This window comes from Toxotes jaculatrix, chromosome 11 (genome assembly GCF_017976425.1).
Source record: "Toxotes jaculatrix isolate fToxJac2 chromosome 11, fToxJac2.pri, whole genome shotgun sequence".
In the NCBI taxonomy this organism is placed as follows: domain Eukaryota; kingdom Metazoa; phylum Chordata; class Actinopteri; family Toxotidae; genus Toxotes; species Toxotes jaculatrix.
Window position 1 is genome coordinate 13811789 of NC_054404.1, and position 16740 is coordinate 13828528.

Below are 16740 nucleotides of genomic sequence, written 5' to 3' on the forward strand. Positions count from 1 at the left end.
AGTCAAAATTTTTTTCGACCTCAAAATGTCATAAAAAACGTCATAGTATAGTAAGGCGTTTTTTTCGGGCAAAAAAAGTCAAAATTTTTTTCGACCTCAAAATGTCATAAAAAACGTCATAGTATAGTAAGGCGTTTTTTTCGGGCAAAAAAAGTCAAAATTTTTTTCGACCTCAAAATCTCATAAAAAAACGTCATAGTATAGTAAGGCGTTTTTTTCGAGCAAAAAAAGTCAAAATTTTTTTCGACCTCAAAATCTCATAAAAAACGTCATAGTATAGTAAGGCGTTTTTTTCGGGCAAAAAAAGTCAAAATTTTTTTCGACCTCAAAATCTCATAAAAAACGTCATAGTATAGTAAGGCGTCAAAATCGGACAAAAAAAGTCAAAATTTTTTTCGACCTCAAAATGTCATAAAAAACGTCATAGTATAGTAAGGCGTTTTTTTCGGGCAAAAAAAGTCAAAATTTTTTTCGACCTCAAAATCTCATAAAAAACGTCATAGTATAGTAAGGCGTCAAAATCGGACAAAAAAAGTCAAAATTTTTTTCGACCTCAAAATGTCATAAAAAACGTCATAGTATAGTAAGGCGTTTTTTTCGGGCAAAAAAAGTCAAAATTTTTTTCGACCTCAAAATCTCATAAAAAACGTCATAGTATAGTAAGGCGTTTTTTTCGGGCAAAAAAAGTCAAAAATTTTTTCGACCTCAAAATCTCATAAAAAACGTCATAGTAAAGTAAGGCGTTTTTTTCGGGCAAAAAAAGTCAAAATTTTTTTCGACCTCAAAATCTCATAAAAAACGTCATAGTATAGTAAGGCGTCAAAATCGGACAAAAAAAGTCAAAATTTTTTTCGACCTCAAAATGTCATAAAAAACGTCATAGTATAGTAAGGCGTCAAAATCGGACAAAAAAAGTCCAAATTTTTTTCGGCCTCAAAATGTCATAAAAAACGTCATAGTATAGTAAGGCGTTTTTTTCGGGCAAAAAAAGTCAAAAATTTTTTCGACCTCAAAATCTCATAAAAAACGTCATAGTATAGTAAGGCGTTTTTTTCGAGCAAAAAAAGTCAAAATTTTTTTCGACCTCAAAATCTCATAAAAAACGTCATAGTATAGTAAGGCGTTTTTTTCGGGCAAAAAAAGTCAAAATTTTTTTCGACCTCAAAATCTCATAAAAAACGTCATAGTATAGTAAGGCGTTTTTTTCGAGCAAAAAAAGTCAAAATTTTTTTCGACCTCAAAATCTCATAAAAAACGTCATAGTATAGTAAGGCGTTTTTTTCGGGCAAAAAAAGTCAAAATTTTTTTCGACCTCAAAATCTCATAAAAAACGTCATAGTATAGTAAGGCGTCAAAATCGGACAAAAAAAGTCAAAATTTTTTTCGACCTCAAAATCTCATAAAAAACGTCATAGTATAGTAAGGCGTCAAAATCGGACAAAAAAAGTCAAAAATTTTTTCGACCTCAAAATGTCATAAAAAACGTCATAGTATAGTAAGGCGTCAAAATCGGACAAAAAAAGTCAAAAAAATTTTCGACCTCAAAATGTCATAAAAAACGTCATAGTATAGTAAGGCGTTTTTTTCGGGCAAAAAAAGTCAAAAATTTTTTCGACCTCAAAATGTCATAAAAAACGTCATAGTATAGTAAGGCGTCAAAATCGGACAAAAAAAGTCAAAATTTTTTTCGACCTCAAAATGTCATAAAAAACGTCATAGTATAGTAAGGCGTCAAAATCGGACAAAAAAAGTCAAAATTTTTTTCGGCCTCGAAATGTCATAAAAAACGTCATAGTATAGTAAGGCGTCAAAATCGGACAAAAAAAGTCAAAAATTTTTTCGACCTCAAAATCTCATAAAAAACGTCATAGTATAGTAAGGCGTTTTTTTCGGGCAAAAAAAGTCAAATTTTATTTTGACCTCAAAATGTCATAAAAAACGTCATAGTATAGTAAGGCGTTTTTTTCGGGCAAAAAAAGTCAAAATTTTTTTCGACCTCAAAATGTCATAAAAAACGTCATAGTATAGTAAGGCGTTTTTTTCGGGCAAAAAAAGTCAAAAATTTTTTCGACCTCAAAATGTCATAAAAAACGTCATAGTATAGTAAGGCGTTTTTTTCGGTCAAAAAAAGTCAAAAATTTTTTCGACCTCAAAATGTCCTAAAAAACGTCATAGTATAGTAAGGCGTTTTTTTCGGTCAAAAAAAGTCAAAAATTTATTCGACCTCAAAATGTCATAAAAAACGTCATAGTATAGTAAGGCGTCAAAATCGGACAAAAAAAGTCAAAATTTTTTTCGACCTCAAAATGTCATAAAAAAACGTCATAGTATAGTAAGGCGTTTTTTTCGGGCAAAAAAAGTCAAAATTTTTTTCGACCTCAAAATGTCATAAAAAACGTCATAGTATAGTAAGGCGTTTTTTTCGGGCAAAAAAAGTCAAAATTTTTTTCGACCTCAAAATCTCATAAAAAAACGTCATAGTATAGTAAGGCGTTTTTTTTCGAGCAAAAAAAGTCAAAATTTTTTTCGACCTCAAAATCTCATAAAAAACGTCATAGTATAGTAAGGCGTTTTTTTCGGGCAAAAAAAGTCAAAATTTTTTTCGACCTCAAAATCTCATAAAAAACGTCATAGTATAGTAAGGCGTCAAAATCGGACAAAAAAAGTCAAAATTTTTTTCGACCTCAAAATGTCATAAAAAACGTCATAGTATAGTAAGGCGTCAAAATCGGACAAAAAAAGTCAAAATTTTTTTCGGCCTCAAAATGTCATAAAAAACGTCATAGTATAGTAAGGCGTTTTTTTCGGGCAAAAAAAGTCAAAATTTTTTTCGACCTCAAAATGTCATAAAAAACGTCATAGTATAGTAAGGCGTTTTTTTTTGGTCAAAAAAAGTCCGATCTTTTTTTTAACTTCAAAATGTCATAAAAAACGTCATAGTATAGTAAGGCTTTTTTTTGGGCAAAAAAAAAGTCAAAATTTTTTTCGACCTCAAAATGTCATAAAAAACGTCATAGTATAGTAAGGCGTCAAAATCGGACAAAAAAAGTCAAAATTTTTTTCGACCTCAAAATGTCATAAAAAACGTCATAGTATAGTAAGGCGTCAAAATCGGACAAAAAAAGTCAAAAATTTTTTCGACCTCAAAATGTCATAAAAAACGTCATAGTATAGTAAGGCGTCAAAATCGGACAAAAAAAGTCAAAATTTTTTTCGACCTCAAAATGTCATAAAAAAACGTCATAGTATAGTAAGGCGTTTTTTTTCGGGCAAAAAAAGTCAAAATTTTTTTCGACCTCAAAATGTCATAAAAAACGTCATAGTATAGTAAGGCGTTTTTTTCGGGCAAAAAAAGTCAAAATTTTTTTCGACCTCAAAATCTCATAAAAAACGTCATAGTATAGTAAGGCGTCAAAATCGGACAAAAAAAGTCAAAATTTTTTTCGACCTCAAAATGTCATAAAAAACGTCATAGTATAGTAAGGCGTTTTTTTCGGGCAAAAAAAGTCAAAATTTTTTTCGACCTCAAAATCTCATAAAAAACGTCATAGTATAGTAAGGCGTTTTTTTCGGGCAAAAAAAGTCAAAAATTTTTTCGACCTCAAAATCTCATAAAAAACGTCATAGTAAAGTAAGGCGTTTTTTTCGGGCAAAAAAAGTCAAAATTTTTTTCGACCTCAAAATCTCATAAAAAACGTCATAGTATAGTAAGGCGTCAAAATCGGACAAAAAAAGTCAAAATTTTTTTCGACCTCAAAATGTCATAAAAAACGTCATAGTATAGTAAGGCGTCAAAATCGGACAAAAAAAGTCCAAATTTTTTTCGGCCTCAAAATGTCATAAAAAACGTCATAGTATAGTAAGGCGTTTTTTTCGGGCAAAAAAAGTCAAAAATTTTTTCGACCTCAAAATCTCATAAAAAACGTCATAGTATAGTAAGGCGTTTTTTTTCGAGCAAAAAAAGTCAAAATTTTTTTCGACCTCAAAATCTCATAAAAAACGTCATAGTATAGTAAGGCGTTTTTTTCGGGCAAAAAAAGTCAAAATTTTTTTCGACCTCAAAATCTCATAAAAAACGTCATAGTATAGTAAGGCGTTTTTTTCGAGCAAAAAAAGTCAAAATTTTTTTCGACCTCAAAATCTCATAAAAAACGTCATAGTATAGTAAGGCGTTTTTTTCGGGCAAAAAAAGTCAAAATTTTTTTCGACCTCAAAATCTCATAAAAAACGTCATAGTATAGTAAGGCGTCAAAATCGGACAAAAAAAGTCAAAATTTTTTTCGACCTCAAAATGTCATAAAAAACGTCATAGTATAGTAAGGCGTCAAAATCGGACAAAAAAAGTCAAAAATTTTTTCGACCTCAAAATGTCATAAAAAACGTCATAGTATAGTAAGGCGTCAAAATCGGACAAAAAAAGTCAAAAAAATTTTCGACCTCAAAATGTCATAAAAAACGTCATAGTATAGTAAGGCGTTTTTTTCGGGCAAAAAAAGTCAAAAATTTTTTCGACCTCAAAATGTCATAAAAAACGTCATAGTATAGTAAGGCGTCAAAATCGGACAAAAAAAGTCAAAATTTTTTTCGACCTCAAAATGTCATAAAAAACGTCATAGTATAGTAAGGCGTCAAAATCGGACAAAAAAAGTCAAAATTTTTTTCGGCCTCGAAATGTCATAAAAAACGTCATAGTATAGTAAGGCGTCAAAATCGGACAAAAAAAGTCAAAAATTTTTTCGACCTCAAAATCTCATAAAAAACGTCATAGTATAGTAAGGCGTTTTTTTCGGGCAAAAAAAGTCAAATTTTATTTTGACCTCAAAATGTCATAAAAAACGTCATAGTATAGTAAGGCGTTTTTTTCGGGCAAAAAAAGTCAAAATTTTTTTCGACCTCAAAATCTCATAAAAAACGTCATAGTATAGTAAGGCGTTTTTTTCGGGCAAAAAAAGTCAAAATTTTTTTCGACCTCAAAATGTCATAAAAAACGTCATAGTATAGTAAGGCGTTTTTTTCGGGCAAAAAAAGTCAAAATTTTTTTCGACCTCAAAATGTCATAAAAAAACGTCATAGTATAGTAAGGCGTCAAAATCGGACAAAAAAGTCAAAATTTTTTTCGACCTCAAAATGTCATAAAAAACGTCATAGTATAGTAAGGCGTCAAAATCGGACAAAAAAAGTCAAAATTTTTTTCGACCTCAAAATGTCATAAAAAACGTCATAGTATAGTAAGGCGTTTTTTTCGAGCAAAAAAAGTCAAAATTTTTTTCGACCTCAAAATCTCATAAAAAACGTCATAGTATAGTAAGGCGTTTTTTTCGGGCAAAAAAAGTCAAAATTTTTTTCGACCTCAAAATGTCATAAAAAACGTCATAGTATAGTAAGGCGTCAAAATCGGACAAAAAAAGTCCAAATTTTTTTCGACCTCAAAATGTCATAAAAAACGTCATAGTATAGTAAGGCGTTTTTTTCGGGCAAAAAAAGTCAAAAATTTTTTCGACCTCAAAATGTCATAAAAAACGTCATAGTATAGTAAGGCGTCAAAATCGGACAAAAAAAGTCAAAATTTTTTTCGGCCTCGAAATGTCATAAAAAACGTCATAGTATAGTAAGGCGTCAAAATCGGACAAAAAAAGTCAAAAATTTTTTCGACCTCAAAATCTCATAAAAAACGTCATAGTATAGTAAGGCGTTTTTTTCGGGCAAAAAAAGTCAAATTTTATTTTGACCTCAAAATCTCATAAAAAACGTCATAGTATAGTAAGGCGTTTTTTTCGGGCAAAAAAAGTCAAATTTTTTTCGACCTCAAAATCTCATAAAAAACGTCATAGTATAGTAAGGCGTTTTTTTCGGGCAAAAAAAGTCAAAATTTTTTTCGACCTCAAAATGTCATAAAAAACGTCATAGTATAGTAAGGCGTTTTTTTCGGGCAAAAAAAGTCAAAATTTTTTTCGACCTCAAAATGTCATAAAAAAACGTCATAGTATAGTAAGGCGTCAAAATCGGACAAAAAAGTCAAAATTTTTTTCGACCTCAAAATGTCATAAAAAACGTCATAGTATAGTAAGGCGTCAAAATCGGACAAAAAAAGTCAAAATTTTTTTCGACCTCAAAATGTCATAAAAAACGTCATAGTATAGTAAGGCGTTTTTTTCGAGCAAAAAAAGTCAAAATTTTTTTCGACCTCAAAATCTCATAAAAAACGTCATAGTATAGTAAGGCGTTTTTTTCGGGCAAAAAAAGTCAAAATTTTTTTCGACCTCAAAATGTCATAAAAAACGTCATAGTATAGTAAGGCGTCAAAATCGGACAAAAAAAGTCCAAATTTTTTTCGACCTCAAAATGTCATAAAAAACGTCATAGTATAGTAAGGCGTTTTTTTCGGGCAAAAAAAGTCAAAAATTTTTTCGACCTCAAAATGTCATAAAAAACGTCATAGTATAGTAAGGCGTCAAAATCGGACAAAAAAAGTCAAAATTTTTTTCGACCTCAAAATGTCATAAAAAACGTCATAGTATAGTAAGGCGTCAAAATCGGACAAAAAAAGTCAAAATTTTTTTCGGCCTCGAAATGTCATAAAAAACGTCATAGTATAGTAAGGCGTCAAAATCGGACAAAAAAAGTCAAAAATTTTTTCGACCTCAAAATCTCATAAAAAACGTCATAGTATAGTAAGGCGTTTTTTTCGGGCAAAAAAAGTCAAATTTTATTTTGACCTCAAAATGTCATAAAAAACGTCATAGTATAGTAAGGCGTTTTTTTCGGGCAAAAAAAGTCAAAATTTTTTTCGACCTCAAAATCTCATAAAAAACGTCATAGTATAGTAAGGCGTTTTTTTCGGGCAAAAAAAGTCAAAATTTTTTTCGACCTCAAAATGTCATAAAAAACGTCATAGTATAGTAAGGCGTTTTTTTCGGGCAAAAAAAGTCAAAATTTTTTTCGACCTCAAAATGTCATAAAAAAACGTCATAGTATAGTAAGGCGTCAAAATCGGACAAAAAAGTCAAAATTTTTTTCGACCTCAAAATCTCATAAAAAACGTCATAGTATAGTAAGGCGTCAAAATCGGACAAAAAAAGTCAAAATTTTTTTCGGCCTCGAAATGTCATAAAAAACGTCATAGTATAGTAAGGCTTTTTTTTGGGCAAAAAAAAAGTCAAAATTTTTTTCGACCTCAAAATGTCATAAAAAACGTCATAGTATAGTAAGGCGTTTTTTTCGGGCAAAAAAAGTCAAAATTTTTTTCGACCTCAAAATGTCATAAAAAACGTCATAGTATAGTAAGGCGTTTTTTTTTGGTCAAAAAAAGTCCGATCTTTTTTTTAACTTCAAAATGTCATGAAAAACGTCATAGTATAGTAAGGCTTTTTTTTGGGCAAAAAAAAAGTCAAAATTTTTTTCGACCTCAAAATGTCATAAAAAACGTCATAGTATAGTAAGGCGTCAAAATCGGACAAAAAAAGTCAAAATTTTTTTCGACCTCAAAATGTCATAAAAAACGTCATAGTATAGTAAGGCGTCAAAATCGGACAAAAAAAGTCAAAAATTTTTTTGACCTCAAAATGTCATAAAAAACGTCATAGTATAGTAAGGCGTCAAAATCGGACAAAAAAAGTCAAAATTTTTTTCGACCTCAAAATGTCATAAAAAACGTCATAGTATAGTAAGGCGTCAAAATCGGACAAAAAAAAGTCAAAAATTTTTTCGACCTCAAAATGTCATAAAAAACGTCATAGTATAGTAAGGCGTCAAAATCGGACAAAAAAAGTCAAAATTTTTTCGACCTCAAAATGTCATAAAAAACGTCATAGTATATTAAGGCGTTTTTTTCGGGCAAAAAAAGTCAAAAATTTTTTCGACCTCAAAATGTCATAAAAAACGTCATAGTATAGTAAGGCGTTTTTTTCGGTCAAATAGAGTCAAAAATTTTTTCGACCTCAAAATCTCATAAAAAACGTCATAGTATAGTAAGGCGTTTTTTTCGGGCAAAAAAAGTCAAAAATTTATTCGACCTCAAAATGTCATAAAAAACGTCATAGTATAGTAAGGCGTCAAAATCGGACAAAAAAAGTCAAAATTTTTTTCGACCTCAAAATGTCATAAAAAACGTCATAGTATAGTAAGGCGTCAAAATCGGACAAAAAAAGTCAAAAAATTTTTCGACCTCAAAATGTCATAAAAAACGTCATAGTATAGTAAGGCGTTTTTTTTGATCAAAAAAAGTCCGATCTTTTTTTTAACTTCAAAATGTCATAAAAAACGTCATAGTATAGTAAGGCGTCAAAATCGGCCAAAAAAAGTCCGATTTTTTGTTGACCTCAAAATGTCATAAAAAACGTCATAGTATAGTAAGGCGTTTTTTTCGGTCAAAAAAAGTCAAAAATTTTTTCGACCTCAAAATGTCATAAAAAACGTCATAGTATAGTAAGGCGTCAAAATCGGACAAAAAAAGTCAAAATTTTTTTCGACCTCAAAATGTCATAAAAAACGTCATAGTATAGTAAGGCGTCAAAATCGGACAAAAAAAGTCCAAATTTTTTTCGGCCTCAAAATGTCATAAAAAACGTCATAGTATAGTAAGGCGTTTTTTTCGGGCAAAAAAAGTCAAAATTTTTTTCGACCTCAAAATCTCATAAAAAACGTCATAGTATAGTAAGGCGTCAAAATCGGACAAAAAAAGTCAAATTTTTTTTCGACCTCAAAATGTCATAAAAAACGTCATAGTATAGTAAGGCGTTTTTTTCGGGCAAAAAAAGTCAAAATTTTTTTCGACCTCAAAATGTCATAAAAAACGTCATAGTATAGTAAGGCGTTTTTTTCGGTCAAAAAAAGTCAAAAATTTTTTCGACCTCAAAATGTCATAAAAAACGTCATAGTATAGTAAGGCGTCAAAATCGGACAAAAAAAGTCAAAATTTTTTTCGACCTCAAAATGTCATAAAAAACGTCATAGTATAGTAAGGCGTTTTTTTCGGGCAAAAAAAGTCCAAATTTTTTTCGACCTCAAAATGTCATAAAAAACGTCATAGTATAGTAAGGCGTTTTTTTCGGGCAAAAAAAGTCAAAATTTTTTTCGACCTCAAAATGTCATAAAAAACGTCATAGTATAGTAAGGCGTTTTTTTTTGGTCAAAAAAAGTCCGATCTTTTTTTTAACTTCAAAATGTCATAAAAAACGTCATAGTATAGTAAGGCTTTTTTTTGGGCAAAAAAAAAGTCAAAATTTTTTTCGACCTCAAAATGTCATAAAAAACGTCATAGTATAGTAAGGCGTCAAAATCGGACAAAAAAAGTCAAAAAATTTTTCGACCTCAAAATGTCATAAAAAACGTCATAGTATAGTAAGGCGTCAAAATCGGACAAAAAAAGTCAAAAATTTTTTCGACCTCAAAATCTCATAAAAAACGTCATAGTATAGTAAGGCGTCAAAATCGGACAAAAAAAGTCAAAATTTTTTTCGACCTCAAAATGTCATAAAAAAACGTCATAGTATAGTAAGGCGTTTTTTTCGGGCAAAAAAAGTCAAAATTTTTTTCGACCTCAAAATGTCATAAAAAACGTCATAGTATAGTAAGGCGTTTTTTTCGGGCAAAAAAAGTCAAAATTTTTTTCGACCTCAAAATCTCATAAAAAACGTCATAGTATAGTAAGGCGTCAAAATCGGACAAAAAAAGTCAAAATTTTTTTCGACCTCAAAATGTCATAAAAAACGTCATAGTATAGTAAGGCGTCAAAATCGGACAAAAAAAGTCAAAAATTTTTTCGACCTCAAAATGTCATAAAAAACGTCATAGTATAGTAAGGCGTCAAAATCGGACAAAAAAAGTCAAAAATTTTTTCGACCTCAAAATGTCATAAAAAACGTCATAGTATAGTAAGGCGTCAAAATCGGACAAAAAAAGTCAAAATTTTTTTCGACCTCAAAATGTCATAAAAAACGTCATAGTATAGTAAGGCGTCAAAATCGGACAAAAAAAGTCAAAATTTTTTTCGACCTCAAAATGTCATAAAAAACGTCATAGTATAGTAAGGCGTCAAAATCGGCCAAAAAAAGTCCGATTTTTTGTCGACCTCAAAATGTCATAAAAAACGTCATAGTATAGTAAGGCGTCAAAATGGGACAAAAAAAGTCAAAAATTTTTTCGACCTGAAAATCTCATAAAAAACGTCATAGTATAGTAAGGCGTTTTTTTCGAGCAAAAAAAGTCAAAAATTTTTTCGACCTCAAAATGTCATAAAAAACGTCATAGTATAGTAAGGCGTCAAAATCGGACAAAAAAAGTCAAAATTTTTTTCGACCTCAAAATGTCATAAAAAAACGTCATAGTATAGTAAGGCGTTTTTTTCGGGCAAAAAAAGTCAAAATTTTTTTCGACCTCAAAATGTCATAAAAAACGTCATAGTATAGTAAGGCGTTTTTTTCGGGCAAAAAAAGTCAAAATTTTTTTCGACCTCAAAATGTCATAAAAAACGTCATAGTATAGTAAGGCGTCAAAATCGGACAAAAAAGTCAAAATTTTTTTCGACCTCAAAATGTCATAAAAAACGTCATAGTATAGTAAGGCGTCAAAATCGGACAAAAAAAGTCAAAAAATTTTTCGACCTCAAAATGTCATAAAAAACGTCATAGTATAGTAAGGCGTCAAAATCGGACAAAAAAAGTCAAAATTTTTTTCGACCTCAAAATGTCATAAAAAACGTCATAGTATAGTAAGGCTTTTTTTTGGGCAAAAAAAAAGTCAAAATTTTTTTCGACCTCAAAATGTCATAAAAAACGTCATAGTATAGTAAGGCGTTTTTTTCGGGCAAAAAAAGTCAAAATTTTTTTCGACCTCAAAATCTCATAAAAAACGTCATAGTATAGTAAGGCGTTTTTTTCGAGCAAAAAAAGTCAAAATTTTTTTCGACCTCAAAATGTCATAAAAAACGTCATAGTATAGTAAGGCGTTTTTTTCGGGCAAAAAAAGTCAAAATTTTTTTCGACCTCAAAATCTCATAAAAAATGTCATAGTATAGTAAGGCGTCAAAATCGGACAAAAAAAGTCAAAATTTTTTTCGACCTCAAAATGTCATAAAAAACGTCATAGTATAGTAAGGCGTCAAAATCGGACAAAAAAAGTCAAAAATTTTTTCGACCTCAAAATGTCATAAAAAACGTCATAGTATAGTAAGGCGTCAAAATCGGACAAAAAAAGTCAAATTTTTTTTCGGCCACAAAATGTCATAAAAAACGTCATAGTATAGTAAGGCGTCAAAATCGGACAAAAAAAGTCAAAATTTTTTTCGACCTCAAAATGTCATAAAAAACGTCATAGTATAGTAAGGCGTTTTTTTCGGGCAAAAAAAGTCAAAATTTTTTTCGACCTCAAAATCTCATAAAAAACGTCATAGTATAGTAAGGCGTTTTTTTCGAGCAAAAAAAGTCAAAATTTTTTTCGACCTCAAAATGTCATAAAAAACGTCATAGTATAGTAAGGCGTTTTTTTCGGGCAAAAAAAGTCAAAATTTTTTTCGACCTCAAAATCTCATAAAAAACGTCATAGTATAGTAAGGCGTCAAAATCGGACAAAAAAAGTCAAAATTTTTTTCGACCTCAAAATCTCATAAAAAACGTCATAGTATAGTAAGGCGTCAAAATCGGACAAAAAAAGTCAAAAATTTTTTCGACCTCAAAATGTCATAAAAAACGTCATAGTATAGTAAGGCGTCAAAATCGGACAAAAAAAGTCAAAAATTTTTTCGACCTCAAAATGTCATAAAAAACGTCATAGTATAGTAAGGCGTCAAAATCGGACAAAAAAAGTCAAAATTTTTTTCGACCTCAAAATGTCATAAAAAACGTCATAGTATAGTAAGGCGTCAAAATCGGACAAAAAAAGTCAAAATTTTTTTCGACCTCAAAATGTCATAAAAAACGTCATAGTATAGTAAGGCGTCAAAATCGGACAAAAAAAAGTCAAAAAATTTTTCGACCTCAAAATGTCATAAAAAACGTCATAGTATAGTAAGGCGTTTTTTTTGGTCAAAAAAAGTCCGATATTTTTTTTAACTTCAAAATGTCATAAAAAACGTCATAGTATAGTAAGGCGTCAAAATCGGCCAAAAAAAGTCCGATTTTTTGTTGACCTCAAAATGTCATAAAAAACGTCATAGTATAGTAAGGCGTCAAAATGGGACAAAAAAAGTCAAAATTTTTTTCGACCTGAAAATCTCATAAAAAACGTCATAGTATAGTAAGGCGTTTTTTTCGAGCAAAAAAAGTCAAAAAATTTTTCGACCTCAAAATGTCATAAAAAACGTCATAGTATAGTAAGGCGTTTTTTTCGGGCAAAAAAAGTCAAAATTTTTTTCGACCTCAAAATGTCATAAAAAACGTCATAGTATAGTAAGGCGTCAAAATCGGACAAAAAAAGTCAAAATTTTTTTCGACCTCAAAATGTCATAAAAAACGTCATAGTATAGTAAGGCGTCAAAATCGGACAAAAAAAGTCAAATTTTTTTTCGGCCTCAAAATGTCATAAAAAACGTCATAGTATAGTAAGGCGTCAAAATCGGACAAAAAAAGTCAAAATTTTTTTCGACCTCAAAATGTCATAAAAAACGTCATAGTATAGTAAGGCGTCAAAATCGGACAAAAAAAGTCCGATTTTTTGTTGACCTCAAAATGTCATAAAAAACGTCATAGTATAGTAAGGCGTCAAAATGGGACAAAAAAAGTCAAAATTTTTTTCGACCTCAAAATCTCATAAAAAACGTCATAGTATAGTAAGGCGTTTTTTTCGAGCAAAAAAAGTCAAAAATTTTTTCGACCTCAAAATGTCATAAAAAACGTCATAGTATAGTAAGGCGTCAAAATCGGGCAAAAAAGTCAAAAAATTTTTCGACCTCAAAATGTCATAAAAAACGTCATAGTATAGTAAGGCGTTTTTTTGGGCAAAAAAAGTCAAAATTTTTTTCGACCTCAAAATGTCATAAAAAACGTCAGTATAGTAAGGCGTTTTTTTCGGGCAAAAAAAGTCAAAATTTTTTTCGACCTCAAAATGTCATAAAAAACGTCATAGTATAGTAAGGCGTTTTTTTCGGGCAAAAAAAGTCAAAATTTTTTTCGACCTCAAAATGTCATAAAAAACATCATAGTATAGTAAGGCGTCAAAATCGGACAAAAAAAGTCAAAATTTTTTTCGACCTCAAAATCTCATAAAAAACGTCATAGTATAGTAAGGCGTCAAAATCGGACAAAAAAAGTCAAAATTTTTTTCGGCCTCAAAATGTCATAAAAAACGTCATAGTATAGTAAGGCGTTTTTTCGGGCAAAAAAAGTCAAAATTTTTTTCGACCTCAAAATGTCATAAAAAACGTCATAGTATAGTAAGGCGTTTTTTTCGGGCAAAAAAAGTCAAAATTTTTTTCGACCTCAAAATGTCATAAAAAACGTCATAGTATAGTAAGGCGTTTTTTTCGGGCAAAAAGGTCAAAAATTTTTTCGACCTCAAAATGTCATAAAAAACGTCATAGTATAGTAAGGCGTCAAAATCGGACAAAAAAAGTCAAAATTTTTTTCGACCTCAAAATGTCATAAAAAACGTCATAGTATAGTAAGGCGTTTTTTTCGGGCAAAAAAAGTCAAAATTTTTTTCGACCTCAAAATGTCATAAAAAACGTCATAGTATAGTAAGGCGTCAAAATCGGGCAAAAAAGTCAAATTTTTTTTCGACCTCAAAATGTCATAAAAAACGTCATAGTATAGTAAGGCGTTTTTTTCGGGCAAAAAAAGTCAAAAATTTTTTCGACCTCAAAATGTCATAAAAAACGTCATAGTATAGTAAGGCGTTTTTTTTTGGTCAAAAAAAGTCCGATCTTTTTTTTAACTTCAAAATGTCATAAAAAACGTCATAGTATAGTAAGGCGTTTTTTTCGGTCAAAAAAAGTCAAAAATTTTTTCGACCTCAAAATGTCATAAAAAACGTCATAGTATAGTAAGGCGTCAAAATCGGACAAAAAAAGTCAAAATTTTTTTCGACCTCAAAATGTCATAAAAAACGTCATAGTATAGTAAGGCGTTTTTTTCGGGCGAAAAAAGTCAAAATTTTTTTCGACCTCAAAATCTCATAAAAAACGTCATAGTATAGTAAGGCGTCAAAATCGGACAAAAAAAGTCAAAAATTTTTTCGACCTCAAAATGTCATAAAAAACGTAATAGTATAGTAAGGCGTCAAAATCGGACAAAAAAAGTCAAATTTTTTTTCGGCCTCAAAATGTCATAAAAAACGTCATAGTATAGTAAGGCGTCAAAATGGGACAAAAAAAGTCAAAATTTTTTTCGGCCTCAAAATGTCATAAAAAACGTCATAGTATAGTAAGGCGTTTTTTTCGGGCAAAAAAAGTCAAAATTTTTTTCGACCTCAAAATGTCATAAAAAACGTCATAGTATAGTAAGGCGTTTTTTTCGGTCAAAAAAAGTCAAAATTTTTTTCGACCTCAAAATGTCATAAAAAACGTCATAGTATAGTAAGGCGTCAAAATCGGACAAAAAAAGTCAATTTTTTTTTCGGCCTCAAAATGTCATAAAAAACGTCATAGTATAGTAAGGCGTTTTTTTCGGGCAAAAAAAGTCAAAATTTTTTTCGACCTCAAAATCTCATAAAAAACGTCATAGTATAGTAAGGCGTCAAAATCGGACAAAAAAAGTCAAAATTTTTTTCGACCTCAAAATGTCATAAAAAACGTCATAGTATAGTAAGGCGTCAAAATCGGACAAAAAAAGTCAAAAAATTTTTCGACCTCAAAATGTCATAAAAAACGTCATAGTATAGTAAGGCGTTTTTTTCGGTCAAAAAAAGTCAAAAATTTTTTCGACCTCAAAATGTCATAAAAAACGTCATAGTATAGTAAGCCGTCAAAATCGGACAAAAAAAGTCAAAATTTTTTTCGACCTCAAAATGTCATAAAAAACGTCATAGTATAGTAAGGCGTCAAAATCGGACAAAAAAAGTCAAAATTTTTTTCGACCTCAAAATGTCATAAAAAACGTCATAGTATAGTAAGGCGTCAAAATCGGACAAAAAAAGTCAAATTTTTTTTCGGCCTCAAAATGTCATAAAAAACTTCATAGTATATTAAGGCGTTTTTTTCGGGCAAAAAAAGTCAAAAATTTTTTCGACCTCAAAATGTCATAAAAAACACGTCATAGTATAGTAAGGCGTCAAAATCGGACAAAAAAAGTCAAAATTTTTTTCGGCCTCAAAATGTCATAAAAAACGTCATAGTATAGTAAGGCGTCAAAATCGGACAAAAAAAGTCAAAATTTTTTTCGACCTCAAAATGTCATAAAAAACGTCATAGTATAGTAAGGCGTCAAAATCGGACAAAAAAAGTCAAAAAAATTTTCGGCCTCAAAATGTCATAAAAAACGTCATAGTATAGTAAGGCGTTTTTTTCGGGCAAAAAAAGTCAAAATTTTTTTCGACCTCAAAATCTCATAAAAAACGTCATAGTATAGTAAGGCGTCAAAATCGGACAAAAAAAGTCAAAAATTTTTTCGACCTCAAAATGTCATAAAAAACGTCATAGTATAGTAAGGCGTTTTTTTCGGTCAAAAAAAGTCAAAAATTTTTTCGACCTCAAAATGTCATAAAAAACGTCATAGTATAGTAAGGCGTCAAAATCGGACAAAAAAAGTCAAAATTTTTTTCGACCTCAAAATGTCATAAAAAACGTCATAGTATAGTAAGGCGTTTTTTTCGGGCGAAAAAAGTCAAAATTTTTTTCGACCTCAAAATCTCATAAAAAACGTCATAGTATAGTAAGGCGTCAAAATCGGACAAAAAAAGTCAAAATTTTTTTCGACCTCAAAATGTCATAAAAAACGTCATAGTATAGTAAGGCGTCAAAATCGGACAAAAAAAGTCAAATTTTTTTTCGGCCTCAAAATGTCATAAAAAACGTCATAGTATAGTAAGGCGTCAAAATGGGACAAAAAAAGTCAAAATTTTTTTCGGCCTCAAAATGTCATAAAAAACGTCATAGTATAGTAAGGCGTCAAAATCGGACAAAAAAAGTCAAATTTTTTTTCGGCCTCAAAATGTCATAAAAAACTTCATAGTATATTAAGGCGTTTTTTTCGGGCAAAAAAAGTCAAAAATTTTTTCGACCTCAAAATGTCATAAAAAACACGTCATAGTATAGTAAGGCGTCAAAATCGGACAAAAAAAGTCAAAATTTTTTTCGGCCTCAAAATGTCATAAAAAACGTCATAGTATAGTAAGGCGTCAAAATCGGACAAAAAAAGTCAAAATTTTTTTCGACCTCAAAATGTCATAAAAAACGTCATAGTATAGTAAGGCGTCAAAATCGGACAAAAAAAGTCAAAAAAATTTTCGGCCTCAAAATGTCATAAAAAACGTCATAGTATAGTAAGGCGTTTTTTTCGGGCAAAAAAAGTCAAAAATTTTTTCGACCTCAAAATGTCATAAAAAACGTCATAGTATAGTAAGGCGTTTTTTTTTGGTCAAAAAAAGTCCGATCTTTTTTTTAACTTCAAAATGTCATAAAAAACGTCATAGTATAGTAAGGCGTTTTTTTCGGTCAAAAAAAGTCAAAAATTTTTTCGACCTCAAAATGTCATAAAAAACGTCATAGTATAGTAAGGCGTCAAAATCGGACAAAAAAAGTCAAAAATTTTTTCGACCTCAAAATGTCATAAAAAACGTCATAGTATAGTAAGGCGTCAAAATGGGACAAAA